The sequence below is a fragment of the Meleagris gallopavo genome, chromosome 3 (genome assembly GCF_000146605.3).
Source record: "Meleagris gallopavo isolate NT-WF06-2002-E0010 breed Aviagen turkey brand Nicholas breeding stock chromosome 3, Turkey_5.1, whole genome shotgun sequence".
NCBI classification, from domain to species: Eukaryota; Metazoa; Chordata; class Aves; order Galliformes; family Phasianidae; genus Meleagris; species Meleagris gallopavo.
In genome coordinates this window covers 80,348,482-80,357,793 of record NC_015013.2, presented here as the reverse complement: position 1 = coordinate 80,357,793, position 9,312 = coordinate 80,348,482, and the positions used below count along the sequence as shown (strand labels likewise).

At 38.4% G+C, this 9,312-nt stretch overlaps 1 protein-coding gene across 1 annotated transcript in view; it reads left to right on the top strand.

The window, feature by feature from the left end:
- SAMD12 (sterile alpha motif domain containing 12) overlaps positions 1–9,312 on the top strand; it is a 178,973-nt gene that overhangs the window by 34,309 nt on the left and 135,352 nt on the right. The window lies entirely within an intron of this gene.

Below are 9,312 nucleotides of genomic sequence, written 5' to 3'. Positions count from 1 at the left end.
AGATTCATGATCTTTGAGGTCCCTTCCAACCCTGGCCATTCTGTGATTACAGATGGAAGGGTCTAGATGTTGTCTGTGCTGCACGGCTTTGCTGTCAGAGTAACTCCACCAGCAAATCCCAAGAATAAAAAAAAAAATCTTCCAGAATTACTGGATGAAAACACCCCCCAGTGCCAAGCACACTGCTTTGGCAAAACTGATGTTCTGCCATATGTGTATTTATTTATGTCATCAGAAAGCACAAATTCCATGTTGGCATTATTAGGTAAATGTTTCTGAGATTAGGCCCACTCTATATTTGAACAACTTCTTAGTTCAAATATCCTATATGTTTCACAACTTTAGAAAAATTTATGCTTTTTTTTTTTTACTAGATTTACCTGAGATCTCAAGAAGAAGAGTGTACTGCTCTATACAATCTTCTTTTCCGCAAAATAGACCAATTTTTATTAGAGTAGTATTCCTTAGCAGAGATGTTAATTTTATTAGCCTTAAAAGATACTATCAGTAAGTTACACCTCATAATTTTGAATTGCCACATTTCAGTTCATATCCATGTTAGTATGAATAGTGTGAATATGAAACAGGTACGCTTAAAAGTCAGTCTCACAGTCTTGTCTAGCTCTTTTCAAGGCAGTTTTTTAATTCCCCTTGCTAACTATTGGTAGCTGAACTATTTTTGGAAATAAGTGACTGAGGAACTGCAGATAAGGCATCACCTAAATGTATACGCTTGTGCATGAGCATTCCTGTGATCTACAGAACAAATGAAAGCTGACCAGTTTCTTTTAACACTTACTGAATTGGCAAGTATAAACTCAAAACTTTGCTCTTTTCAGATCTTTGTGTTTTACTTTTTTTTTTCTGTTTTCTTTATAGTTTTGTAATTAAAGAGCAATGAGATTCCAGTGTTTCACTATTACTGCTGTGCAAATTAAATGTTTTGTAGTGTTTGGCCGATGGATTTTCTTATTGCTCCAGGCTGTATTTTAGCTGAATTTTTCTGTACCTCTATCTTAAAATAAGATTCCAACTTATTTTATTCTATCTTAAAATAAGAGAAATTCCAAGGAATTGAATGGAACTACTTAGATGCATCATATTTATTTTAATGGCATTGCTAACAAGCAGTTTCAATTCAGTTTGATCTTGGATGCAGCTGTCTGGGATGCTGCTTGCTGAGTTGCCAGGTCTGGTTTCCAGAAAGGGGAAAAAAAAAAAAAAGGGTGAATGGAGACACCTTTGTAATGATCATTTTTATGGGGGATGTTTTTTTCTTATTCAGGCCTGGAGAAAATATTTTTTGACAAATAGTAAATTTCTCCAGAAGTGGAATTGAGTTGTGCTGGCAGTACTTCTGCATTCGGGGCGAACTCTTAGAAAAGGAAGGGCTACATTTCATAGCTGTCTTTAGTTACTCACTAACTCCTGGTCCCATTCCTACTTTAGCCTGGGTAGGCTTGAAGTTACAGCATTCACCACAATGGCTTGGTCTTCTGTGCCTCCTGCCAGGCTGAGCAGACTATTTGGTGGTGAAGACCCACACCGTAAATCTCCTTCACAGTGGGTGCAGTATTTAGTCCTAAAGACAGGATATAAGATGAACAGCCTGCAAGTTGTGTGCTTTGTCAAGGGTGAGCGCCTCAAGTTCGATTCTCACTGTAGCAGAAGGTTAGACACAAAAATGAGCCTGTGCTTGTAATAAAGGTCATTAATTACTTGATGTTGTTGTTAATACTGGGTTCTTCATTGAAATTATTTATTTCTTCTTTCGCTGATAAAATCATAGAATATTTGGAGTTGGGAGGAACACGTAAGTAGCCCACTCCAGTAACAGCAGCATGCAGACTGGAGAAGTTTGAGGAGAAATGTTTTGTAACGGTTGGAGACATGCCCATAGAACACCTGCTGTGTGAACAGAAATTGTCCCAGTGCTGTGCAGGATCTCAAGTAGGTTTCTGTGTGGCGAAGCGGAAGGGTTTTTATTTACTTTATGAAGCTTACAGTCAGTGATGCAAGATAGTACGGTTAAAGCCCAGAGTTTGATAGGGACCACGTGGTTTGAATTGTCTCAGGTAGGAGGAGAAGAACCAAAGCCACATCAAAGAAGTATGAAGCAACTGTTGTGCTCTATGAGGAAAAATCCCCACCTGACACAGTATCTATTTGTGTTTCTGTTTTCCTCTGTGAGTACCTGAAATCACGTATTGAATTTTTTAACTGAAAGGGATCTTCTGCATTGAGTGACGTGGCTTGGCAAGCTAAAAATGCCCAGCGTTTTTAGATGAAGTGAATTTTAGTGTTGCACTCCTTGATTTGGATTTGGTCATCAAATCCCAAAATGGAATGTTCTCCCGGACCTGTTTGTGTTTTTATTGTAAGCAGTGCTGGCCTGTTGCTCCCAGAAGTAATTCTCAGGATGTTGATGTCAGAGCCGATGCTGAGAAGAGCTTTGTCTTCACCTTTCTCATCCTGACATGTCAGCTCTTCGCAGTTTGCCTATAATACCACTACAGTTTATCTCAATGCCAGCATGTGCCATCATGAGTCTTGTTTTCAGGGTGTGATATTTCATTGAAAGAGTACTCGTATGAAAAAGGTATCATTTTATTTATTCTTGCTTGTTGTTTTGATACTCTGTTTATCCCAGTCAGGATAAATACCCCATGATATTTTATTTAACAGCACAGTTCATCCTTTCTTGTTGATGATTACACTTGCGACAGTTTTAAGAGGGAGTTAGCTACCTCTAATTTGCTTTTACTTCACAGACTAATCTCATTATTTTTTCTAATTTGTTTCCTTTTTCTGTTTGTATTGCACAGAAGCATGTGGCACGCGTACTGATGGCAATGGATTGAATTGATCAGGGCATTGCTTGAAAGCTTGAGAAAACCTGTCTCTGTGATCAGGTGATGGTAGTGCACTGACCTGGGACCTGGAGGGAGATATTTCCCCTTGTGCCAAGATGGCACAATTGTGCCTTTCTTCTTACCTCTCCTTTTCCTAAAGGAGGCAAGAGGATAAGAATAGCAAATATTCCCTATAGGAACTTATCCCTTCTCCTGCATCTTTCATAGTTTTCCCCCCTGTGTTCAGTCTTTCCCCTCGCTATTCATTCACAGAGAGAACTTATGAGCTAGCACCCTTTCACCTTGTGCTTGAGCCCGCAGCTGACCCATTTCTGATGTTATTTTCATCTTTTGTTCTGTCCCCACAGTGGCAGAGGACTGTCCCTGTCCCTTCAGAGGCAGTGATATCTCTGCAAGTCCAGTTTACATCTGCCTGAACTTCAGGTGTCTTTGACTAACACCAAGTTAAATAGGGATGTGGATTTGGAACCTCAAATACCTGTCTGGGGTTCATGGTGCTGCTGCAGGCATGGTCAAGTGACTGTGGAGTTGCTTCTCCTTAAAACAAAGAAAACCACACATAAAACAGCCCCATATTTTCTGACTGTGGATTCAGGGGAATCAGGCTGTCCAGGGAAGTGGTGGAAGAACCATCCTTGGAGGTTTTCAAGAAATGTGTACATGTGGTACTGAGGGTCATGGTTTAGTAGGCACAGTGTAATAGGCTGATGGTTAGACTTGATGATCTTGGAGGTCTTTTCCAACCTTAATGATTCTACAGATCAGATAGTATTACAGCTCTGCTCTGATCTGTCTGAACACCAATGGTGGAAAGTAACCCATTCTTGCATATACTTGTAACCAGCCTTATCTTCTGTGGAATGCCAAACGTGTACCCTGATGTCAGGCAGCATAGTGTATCTGAGCCATTCTGGGGAAGGGCTGCATGAAGGACAGTGTGTGTGTGATAGGGTGAGATGTGGTCTGGGTGCTGCTACCAGGGACAAGCTTTTGGGCATCAGGCAGCCTTAACAGATACGAGTTTCTTGGGATGCGTGCAGCCTCTGTGCTTTTGTCATCATTGTATGACTCCCTTTGCCATGCTCAGGTGATCAGAGATTAGGTCAGCCAGCTGTATTTTCAGTCTTGCTATGTGAATCAAATGCATTTGGCACAGGACTGCAATTGTGAGAGACAAACTTGACATTCAGATAGTGCCAGGTACCAGCTGACTGCATCTCAAGCAAATAGGGGAGACTGGGTGGGATTACCATGTCACTCCACTTCTCATTCCAAGTGGCCATTGCACGTTGATCAATCATAGGTGTGTGACTTGCATAGCTGTTGTGTTCTGTGTACTTTAATCCTTTCTGGATGATGTAACAACAGTTTAACTTTAGGTTGAAATAGAAGTTGGTACGAAGTAAGCTTTCAAAATGTCTTTTAGGCTAGAAATATGTTTAAAAAAATAAAAATCATTGCAATTATTTACCATATTGACTTTGATTGCTTTGACACAGTGACCAAAGTAACCAGTTACATTGCAACTCTTTGAATTTCTGATCCAATTTAAATATTCATTTTTAAAATCAGTATATAAAAAAGATGCATTATAGTATTTTCTATTTGTTATTTTTAAGCAAAAAACCAGGCTTTGTTTGCTTGGCATGACCTTTTCTTCTTTTCCTAGCACTAAAATTCTCAATAACAGGCAGGAACCTAGCACAGGAGAGGTTTCAATGCTTTATGGGTGTCTGCTCATTATTGTTATTTTCTTCGGTTTTTGCTAGAAAAATCTCTAAGTATGACTACCTGAGAAAATGTATTTCTGAATTGAAATGTTTTCTTCCCAAATTCATCAGTATTTTAAGATAATGTATAAAACTACATTTATAACCCTTTATCATTTCATGTTCTTTACAAAACTGAAAACAGCTTTTATGTTAGCCATTAGTTCTGAATTTTACATAAGTGGTTTAATATTAGCAAAATAATTTGGAATATATGAAAAAGATTCTTATTTTCTTAGATTTAGAAATACGACAAACATCTTAAAAAAAAAAATATCATTATTTTGAAAGTCGTCTTTGGCGTTGTTGCTCCTGCTTCTTTGTGTCAGAAACTATGAAGGTGATGCTGTTAGCATTACTGCCTTAACAGCCTGTAAGATTTGACAGTAACTTATATAGCTTTTTGGAGCTGTAAAGCTTAAATTCACTGCTGTATATATATTTTTATCAAATACAGATAAAAATTCATTTTTCCAATTTTAAAATATTTCATAGTTTGCTTGCAGCAGATATTTGTTTTCATTTAATATTTCCCTCTCAGCTTCCTGAGTGATGCGATCCCTTTTCTTTCCTCCCCTTCTCCCTGCTCCCACCCATCAGTGCTTTTTCTGATGCGTTTTGATGTTTTCTGCCCATCTGACTGTCACTCTGGGAGATGCCAGCCACCCATCTCGCTCTCTCTGTCCCCAGCTCCAAAAAGATTGCTGCTGCTTTGACTTCTTTGATTTGAACTGTAACTGCAGACCAGAGGATGACTTGTGATGGATGTTGGAGCAGAATCTGCCTTAATGCTTGGACCGGTGCCTCTTTTACTGGTCTGTTTTATGGAATTGATTTTTTTTTATTTTTTTTTTTAGGTCATAAGTTGTGAGGTTTGACTTCAGATAAATGTGTGTAAACATGTATCAACTCAGCCGACATGTCAGGAGCAGCATGTTTTTAAATTGGATGTTTCAAATGGTATGGGGCAGTGTTCTTCCAGCAGAGCTACAGCCTTGTTTGAGTGAAGACCCTGATTCCAGATGCCTGGATTTTGTAATTCATGTAGGCTCATAAACGCATAACCAAATATAACATTAGTTTGAGAAGCTCTTGAAAACAACTTGGAACATTGTATATAAAGTCTTTTTAAGAATGGGATTGAAGTTTCTGTCACCTAAAAAAATAAAACAGCCTTTCTTTCTGTTCCAGAGTAAAATACCATAAATAAATACAAATTCCGGTGAATAAATTGATCTTGGATACTTGTCAGCTTTGGTAAACTGCACCTGTAAGGCTGAAGAGGTAACTTGTATGTCATTGCTCTGGAGGAGCAGGGCTTGGCTGCTGATGCTGTTTTGAATGCTAAAATACACCCTCTAATAATGCACTAGCTACAACCTTGATTTATCTATTTATTCTTGAGCTAGGTACTGTGTTCTCTGCAGTGTGGAGCAAACAACATAAAATTGTCATGTATTTAATATGCTGATTCATTTCTCTTGGGAGAGGCATTTTTATAACTTGAGATACACAGAGCAAAAAACCGTGTTTAGGTAATTAGAATTTGACACAAAATCTTGAAGTTTTTCCTTGAAATGTACAAGAATACTGAGAACTGTGGTGCTCTTCTCTTGGCCCAGGTTTTGGCGCAGTGTTCTGCAGGATTATGACTATTAAAATACTGCCAGCAAAGGGCAATTTTAGGATACATTTGTTAGGAAAATGAAAGGGAAGGCCAGACCGAGGATTTTTGGGGCTTACTATTTGACTGAGCTGATAAATAGAAATAAAATAAAAACATAATGTGTTTTCTAGCTGTCTAGGTAGTTTGCATCTAGTTAGTGGCAGGGGACCCATTTTGTAGGTATGTTTATGATAAGGGTCATTTTCCTTGGTGTACGGGGAATTTTTTAGTGTAAGATCTAGCTTTAGAACGGGAAAGAAACTAACAAATGAGTTCTGTGGGAGGAAAGTGTGTTTTTTAATAGCCTTACATCTAGAGCATCTGGTTGGAAAATATTTAGGGTATGATGTTCCAAAAATGATAGCAGCTACAACATAGCTATTGCTCTAAAATACCTACATTCCTCTAACTAAGCAAGTCTGCGCTAATTATAAAATTAAACATAAAGCTTGATTGTGCAAATATAAGAATGTCCTTTTTGGAGTGGTTGTAAGTTAAGCCAGTTGTGTTTCAGTTATTGTAATTCTGAATGCTAGACAGTGTAGAATTAGCATACATGTTTGTTGGGCAGCAATCTGTGCAATGTATGACATAGCTGTGCCATTTGGAACTGTCTTTCATTTCTATAGGCACAGAGGGGAGTGTTAAATTTGTAGTGTAACTGCTGATGAACTTGTTTGCCAGATATTTAACATGACAGTATTTAAACCTCTTAGGAGGAGAATAGCTGCTGAACCAAAAACAGCATCCTCATACTCCAACCTAACTATCACTTCTTGTGTGCTTTCAGCTAGGAATAGCTTAAGTCTATAGCCAGTTATATACATTTGCATGCAAGTATTTGTAATTTCATGTTTTTGTGATGTATAAGAGAAAGCATTAACAAATTAATTTTTAGGGACTGATAGATTTTCCTCTTCAAAAATTTGGGTGCTTGAGAATTATCTTTAAGCAGCAGCTCATGTAAAGATACACGTGTCTTGATCTTGTTAGGGAATTTTTATGGAATCAGAGAGACTGCTCATATTGTATGGCTATTTTTACTAGTATTTTGCTTTGATGCATTTGTGAAGGAAATTCATTGATATATATACGTGCGCAATAAAAGTCAGCTGACAGGTACCATAATATTGGGCCCTTCATTGAAATTCAGCATCCTTTTTGACTCAAACTGCAGTAACAAGTAGGCTGGGGAAGTTCAAAGAGGAGCCTTTCATCTTCGTAGCTGCACAAGGAGCAGTTACAGGGCACTTGCTCTTTATAATGAGGTTGTCCCTTCTCAAGATCTGTGAGTGTCTGTAGCAGGTTGCTGTATGTGCACGAGGCTGGTGATGATCCCAGAAGAATTGGTGGTAAAGCAAGCACTATCCTGCTTACCATGCATTGTAAACACATCTGGAATTATTTTTTTTTGTGTGGATGCAAGTTTGTCAGTCAGACTTCTGCCTTCTGTAGGGTGACAGCACAAGGTGAAAATCAATTATTTGGAGTGGTTTTATGCTTCAATGTGGTATCTTTTAAATGCGGATGGTGTATATTCTTGTTTGAAATGGGATTCATGTTTCTGATGAATGTACTTTGGTCTACAGCAAAAAAAGAAAAAAAGAAAAAAAAGGCTAAGATAAGGGATGTGCATTGTATTATATATTCACCCATAATGTTTCTGCTGTTTATCGATATGAACTTCAAGTCAGGCAATGAAAAGAGAGGGAAAAACTGGACATGAGAATTCAGAGGGATGTTTGATGTCACAATCTTAGCTTCAGTTTCATATTCCCTGCACCTCAGCTGGGAACTTTGGATGATGTCATTCATGGACTTAATAGGACATGCAAAGCACTAGCTGAGAACTGCTGTTGTCCGTCAGGCTTCTAGTAAGGAAGATTTCAAAGCAACTTTGAAAAGGGATGCCTGGAAAGTACATCTGCATAAATGCTTTATAACCCTGGGCCGCCATCATGTAGGGAATCTACCCTAAGTCATAATGGAGTTTGGTTGATGTGACATTCCCTTTCACCTGAAATTTATGTGGAAAAACTTCTCTGGAACCTTCTACAAGACCCCAGGAACTGGAAGGATAGGTATCCTGCGTGTTTAGCAAGGAAATAAAAAGACTTTGAAAATGATTTTATTCTGTAGACTCAATAATCATGAGGTAAATGGGTACATTGGTATTCCCGCCAGCTTACATCAGCAAAGTCTAATGTTAGATGTTCCTTGTGGGGAATAATGCACGTTTGAATAAGATTTTTAAGTCTCCTGCACAGGCTGTTGAAAAACAACTCTTTAAATGTATTAGCTCTTCAGTTTTCTTCTGCCTACATTGATAAGAAGCTCTGAACTCCTGTAGTTCTGTTCTTTTACAACTCAGTGTTTTTGTATGTTAAAAAAAGCTGAGTTATTCAGTTAAATGCAATGTGACATTATGCATGCAATATTGCAGTTGGCTTAATTTATGAGTCTTCTGGGTATGAATTGGTTGGGAGAAGTCTGATGTGGGCTCCAAGGTGGTTCTGCTGTGGGAAGCAAGTGCCTGAACTTGGCCTGCTCTAGGGATCCGTTGTTCAGTGGTGCCGGATTGTCCAGGCTTCCAACTTTTTGCAGGACTACATCTATTGTCAGTGAAACAGTTAATAAAGGAAGAGTTTGTTCTCTAAGCCAGGGCCTTAATTTCAAGATGACTTCTTTCTGTTAGGACTCTTCAGTTCTGTTATTACTATGCTGTATGTAATCTGTACCTTTTGTGACAGTGGATATTGCACGGGCCTGGTGAAGAGCGAAAACAAGCTCAAGTTGTTATGAGACTATTGGTAAACTTGCTCTATTTCCTTAAAAAAAAAAAGAAAGAAAAGACTTGTATCCTTCTTATGCCAAATATAGTATTATTTTGAGTAAAATGTCTCTTCAGTATGTCTATCTGCATTTGTAGATAACAAATACATTTGGTGCCAATAGTAGCACTCAGTAGTTCCAAGCTAACTTAAAGTACCAGACCATAACAAAA